The 5,429-nt window shown below is 42.7% G+C and overlaps 1 long non-coding RNA gene across 6 annotated transcripts in view; it reads right to left on the bottom strand.

Annotated features, from left to right (window-relative positions):
- Positions 1–5,133, bottom strand: part of LOC125613968 — a 279,644-nt gene extending 274,511 nt beyond the window's left edge. For 2 of the 6 annotated variants that reach the window (XR_007344600.1, XR_007344602.1), the window contains exon 1: positions 4,808–5,125. This is a non-coding gene — a long non-coding RNA (uncharacterized LOC125613968). Of the gene's footprint in view, positions 1–4,807 lie in introns of all 6 variants that reach the window. The other 4 variants (XR_007344604.1, XR_007344603.1, XR_007344601.1 and 1 more) reach the window with 4 other exon arrangements.
- Positions 5,134–5,429: the final 296 nt, after the last annotated feature.

The raw sequence follows: 5,429 nt of genomic DNA, 5'->3' as shown, positions 1-5,429 counted from the left end.
TATATATATATATATATATATTTGATTATTTCATTAACTTTATTTTCTTGTGGTGAGACACGGGATCTTCTCCTTTAATATTTTTATTTTTTAAATTTTTAACTGTACAAAATGGTACTGTTGACCACAGGTAAAATGTTGAATAGCAGATCTGATCATCCCACCTGAGCAAATTGTGATTGACAACCTCAAATATGGAAACTGAGGCACAGTGAAGCAAAATAATGTATTCAAAATCATTATGTTAGTCCATTCTACCATTCCAGTGATTTTACCCTAAATCCAACTTTCACTACATGATACTACCTAACAGTTACCAAGGTTCTGTATTCTGAAAGTGCAAAACTTTTAAGGACCTTTATGCAAAATAAAAACAGAAAAGAATGAAAAGTAAAAAGCCATATTTACATAAGCTAGACGTGAAATATCTAGATTGTATTTTATTTTTTATTTTTGAGGAACCACCGTATTGTTTTTCAGAGCAGCTGCTCCATTTGACATTCCTCGCCCCCATCCCCACCACAGTGCTCAAAGGTTCCAACTTGGGCTTGCTATTCAAGTGGAGTGGTTTTCCTAAAGTAAGCAATATCATAGAGCTAATACCTGGTATGTAGTAGATGTTCAGTAAACCAAGATGCATCTCCTCCTCCCTGTCCCTGGCATGGCCTTCCTTTCCCAGCATGGACAAGGGCATGAAGACCATGGAGAAGCATCTGAAAGAGGACTCTGAACTAAGAGGTAACTTAAGAATTTTTAAGTAGACACTTAAAATCTTTAATAACCAGTTGCTGTCCCTGAAATCTGCCTCCCGCTTCTGCGTGAGCAGACTTGTTCTGTCCGCCCTCATTTATGTGTTCCACACACTCATGAATACCATTTATTCATCTAGACACACAATGTGGGTTTTTTGTTTGTTTGTTTGGTTGGTTGGTTGATTGGTTTGGTTTGGGGCCAGGGATTGAACCCAGGATTGCCTAACCACTGAGCCATATCCCTAGCCCTTTTTATATTTATTTATTTCAAGACAGGGTTTCACTGTTACTTAGGGCCTAAGTTGCTGAGGCTGGCTTTGAATGCGCAATCCTCCTGCCTCAGCCTCCCAAGCCCCTGGAATTACGGTCGTGTGCACCACCGCACCTGGCTAAAAGTACATATTCCCAGCTAAGTGTCCCTTTCCTTCATTTGTTTTTGCAGCCTCATGACTATGTTCTTATAGTTCTCAGTACGCTGTAAGTACACAACTACAAATCACTGATTTGCTCTGAAGCAGGCCCTTGACCTTTCTCTCTCTAAGGGATCTTTCTAATGTTACTCCACGGGTAAACCCAGGAGTTTCAGAGCTGACACACCTGTGACCTCGGCAGCCTAGTCAACACTGGTCATAAGGGTCTAAGAAAGACACAATCTTGAAGTTCTACAGGCCATCTGCACATGCGCCTTCTCTTGATTTTCAGTCCCTACCAGATCTGTGAGCCCAATATAACCTCCAATTGCTCACCCTTCCCTGCATAGAGATTCCTGACATCCAATAAGCAATCTCAGTAGCATTTGAAGGTCATCAAAGATAATGAAATTGACCTCAACAGTACTGTTTATCTCAGACGCATCTGCCCAGATAACCTCCCTCTCACTTCTCCCTGAACTGGAGCAAGGGGGCTATGACGCTTATCTTAGTCAACTTCCTGCATTATTTAGAACAGTGTTTCTGTTTTCAATAAACATCCCCTAAGTGCTACTCACCTGATACTATGAACTCATCAACACAAACACCCTGAGGATCTAAGGGTTGAGCCCCCAAGCTGATGGGGATTCACAGTAAAAATAACATGCTTACTTTGTGTGATGTCACACAACCAACAATAAGAACCTTCACCAATCAAGCTGCAAGCACACACTTCATCTTGGATGATCCTCAGGGCAGCCCTGTGGCATCTTCAGAGGTAGAGATGTAGACAGTCACAGCGAAGCCCATGTGCCTAGTCACAGCATCAGTGCACACACTTTGGATCTGCAGAGACAGGATTCAAGGCCAGCTCCCAAGGCCCCAAGTGCAACTGTGAGTGGAGTACCCAGTTTCTCCAGTCTGCTTTTTCTTCTTTATAAAGGGACTGACACAATCTGAAGCCCTGTTCAGCCATACCTTTCACCTCTATGAACTGTGGGACTCTTTTGATGTTCAACTTTAGTGGCCCAGAGTCTCAGGTTGGTGTAGAATTTCATATCTTGAGTTGAGCAACCTGAATTCCTATCTAGCCTCTGCCTGACCTGATCCAACAAGTCATTCAATCTTTCAGTTTCGTCATTTGTCAGAGGAAGATGTCAACACTGGCCCAACCTGCTTTAATGGATGGTGTTGAAGATAAGAAAAATGGAAAGAGGAGAGAGTCCCTTGAACAGTTTCAAGTACCTCTCAAATGTAAGATATAAGACCGCAGCAGGCTCAGTCTGAGGAAGTGTTTTGTACAAATCCACTGCCTTTGCTCAAAACCTCAAAGTGAATGAGGAAACTGAGTCCAGGACTCAGAAACTGACCCTAGCTTATCCCCATTCCTGGGTAGGTGGAGACCTGGACTAGAGCTTGAAGAATCTGAGGGTTTGTTTGAACTTGGCCACCACTTGGAGCAAACCACTGGCCTTTGTTATAATAATTAAAGACATAAAACCTATCTTCCCACAAGTCCAGTGGGCACAGGATATGGAAACAGGGAGAAAGCCCTCTAGGAGGGCAAGTACATTCATTTTTTAAAAATGTGACATCACAACTTTTTCTCTCCCATCATTTTCCCTTGTCACAATCTAAACTTTATCCAGATGTGAACATGAATAGGCCTGTCTTTGTTCATACTCTGCCCCCTTGCATAGCCTTTGTACCTCAAAAGGTTTCACTGCTGTTCTTTGAGAGACAAGTCATGAAGGGGAAACAGAGCCGGGGGGAGCAGGGTACAGGAACAGGCAGTCAGAGAAAACTAGCTCTGGAATTCTCCAGAATGTGAACCTCCTATCAGTGCAGAGCCAAGGTGATTGAAAAGCTCCCTGAGCCCAGACAAATGCCCTCAGACACCAATGCCTTCCCTCAGAGCCCACACTATGAGTGGCACACACACTCATGGACATACACACACAGAAACACGCAAACTCGCACACACCTTCATGGACAACTGTGCTCTCCCCTCCCACAAAGGGCTCATTGTTTCAGTTAAACTCATCAAGATCTGTGTCCCATGTTAGGGAAGAAAAGACCCAAATGAAACAAGACTGAATTACCTGGGCCCTCCCTTCAGGGACTGATCTACATCAAATAACCCAGCGTCCACTTGTGGGGAGACACTTTCATTTATGAAAAACAGAGGCAGGTGCAGCAGAATAGCATTTGGGACTCCATCAAAGCCCTGGGAGCAGGAGGAAGTGGATTGAGATGCATCCCCTTGGCCCCTCTCCTTCCAGCTAAATCACAGGATGGGGAGCAGGTCACAGCCTGGCTGGGTCTGGCCTCTTCTCCCATGGCTCCCCTGAGGTCCCTTCCCGCTTTGCTCCCCGCTTCAGCTGCCCAGTAAGAACAGATGGACACAAGTTAAAAGAGCAAGGTCAGCTCCTTCGCTAAGTCTTATTTCACACCCTGCCCCACCTCTTTCACCCCTTTCTGGGCCACAGAGAAGGCGAGTGCGGGGCAGGGGTGCTGCTGCATTTGATTTTATGTAAAACTGGGGGGTTTTCATTTACATCCCCTGAATAGCCAGCCAGTCTGATTTACACATTGATAAAATGTGATGCTTTGTATTCCAGCAAATATTTAATCCCTGACCGATCAATAATCCTCGCCTGGCTGTGCTTTTTTTTTTTTTTTAAAGAAATAAATCCCCTTTTACTCTTAAAATTCTTGAATAAAATTAAACTGCTTCAGCCCAGGATGCACTGTTCCTACGGGAAGCTATGTGGTTTCATAACCTCTGTCCTCAGATGTTTTTAAAGGGGCCGCCTTTGCAAACTTGCTTGTCCTGGGAGCCTAACATCTCTTTAATAAATGTTGTGTGTTATCAGCTGATGGAGTAAATCTGCTCTACTTTAAAAGAAAATTAAATATTAAAGTTATTAACCTCAACTACATCCGTGCATGTACAGCCAGCAGAGTATGTTTTGCATTCTTTGCTTGTATTCACCATGAGTATCCTGGTTTAAACTCTTCATCACAAACCTTGTTTCTATCTTTCTCTATACCATTTCCCTCCAAAACTACAGTTAAAAAAAAAAAAACCTCCATTCCTACACAGGTTCTGAAAAAGCTGAATCCTACACATGCAAAATACACATTAAACAGGGAAAGAGGCGACTCTCTGCTCACAAGGGGCTCCTGAAGCAGCCTCGAAGCCCACTAAAAGTTCCAAAAACAACAGCCACAAAAAAACAAAGTCCCTTTCATCTTTGGCAGCAACAAAAGCAATAACTTTCACCGAACCAATGCAAGCCAAGAATTAATATAACACAGAGCACATCTACATTCAGACCATTATAGCTACAAGAGCTCACCACAATATTTGTTTAAAAAACACATAATTTGTGGTAAAGAGAGAGAAAAGCTCTCATATAAAAAGAGGTTCTTTCAAATGCAAATTAGCCAAAAAGACATATTTTCCCTGTGTTTTAAAAATCACTCCAACATATGAAAAACATAGTTTTTGTGTGAAAAAAAAATTGGTGCACACCCACGAGTTGAAAAGGCAATTAAATTTGCTGTAGATTACCTTAACCATTAAGAAAAGTTAAATCCTGGCTCCATAAGTTTTTCAGGACTTTATTAGCATTTACTGACCTAAGTAGTCTTCGGTTCCCAGGTAGCAAAGTTTCTTTTCTTCTCCACTGAAATGCCCATCTGAACACTGAAGGGCACTGTATTACTGAATTGATCAGAAAAGAATATTGTTTCCAATCTTCTGGTGGAAAGAAGTCAGGAAGAAAGAGAGAGAGAGAAGAAAAGCAAGGCAAAATGCTGTCTAATCGAACATTCTTCCTGGTGGAAAAAAAAAAAAGTAAATCCAGCATCCTGGAACGAGTTCAAACATAGCTTGACAGACTCCAGTAGAATTTACACTGAGCATGCTTAGCCTGCACGGCTTGCATGAGACACTCTTAATGAATATTACTTCCTTCCCACTGGCTATTCCTGCTGGAAGTCCACACCCACCCCTCTTTCAGAAGTCAGGAATTTAGCTTCAGCCAAAGTCCAGAAAACATGCTTATGCAGAGACAAGGCCTCCCCGATCTATAAACTTTCAGGTTGTGACCTGCGGGTCAGTCTGACAAATAGAACATAGGGGTGAATTTTTTCTGCCCTTGGTTATGTTCCCAGCTTTGTGCCTGCCCTAAACTGCAGCTCCCCTGGAGAAAAGAAAAATAGACAGCTTTCTTTTTAAAGAACACGCTGTCCCAAACGC

Source organism: Marmota marmota, unplaced genomic scaffold (genome assembly GCF_001458135.2).
Source record: "Marmota marmota marmota unplaced genomic scaffold, marMar, whole genome shotgun sequence".
Classification (NCBI taxonomy): Eukaryota; Metazoa; Chordata; class Mammalia; order Rodentia; family Sciuridae; genus Marmota; species Marmota marmota.
This window is presented reverse-complemented; position numbering and strand designations above follow the sequence as displayed.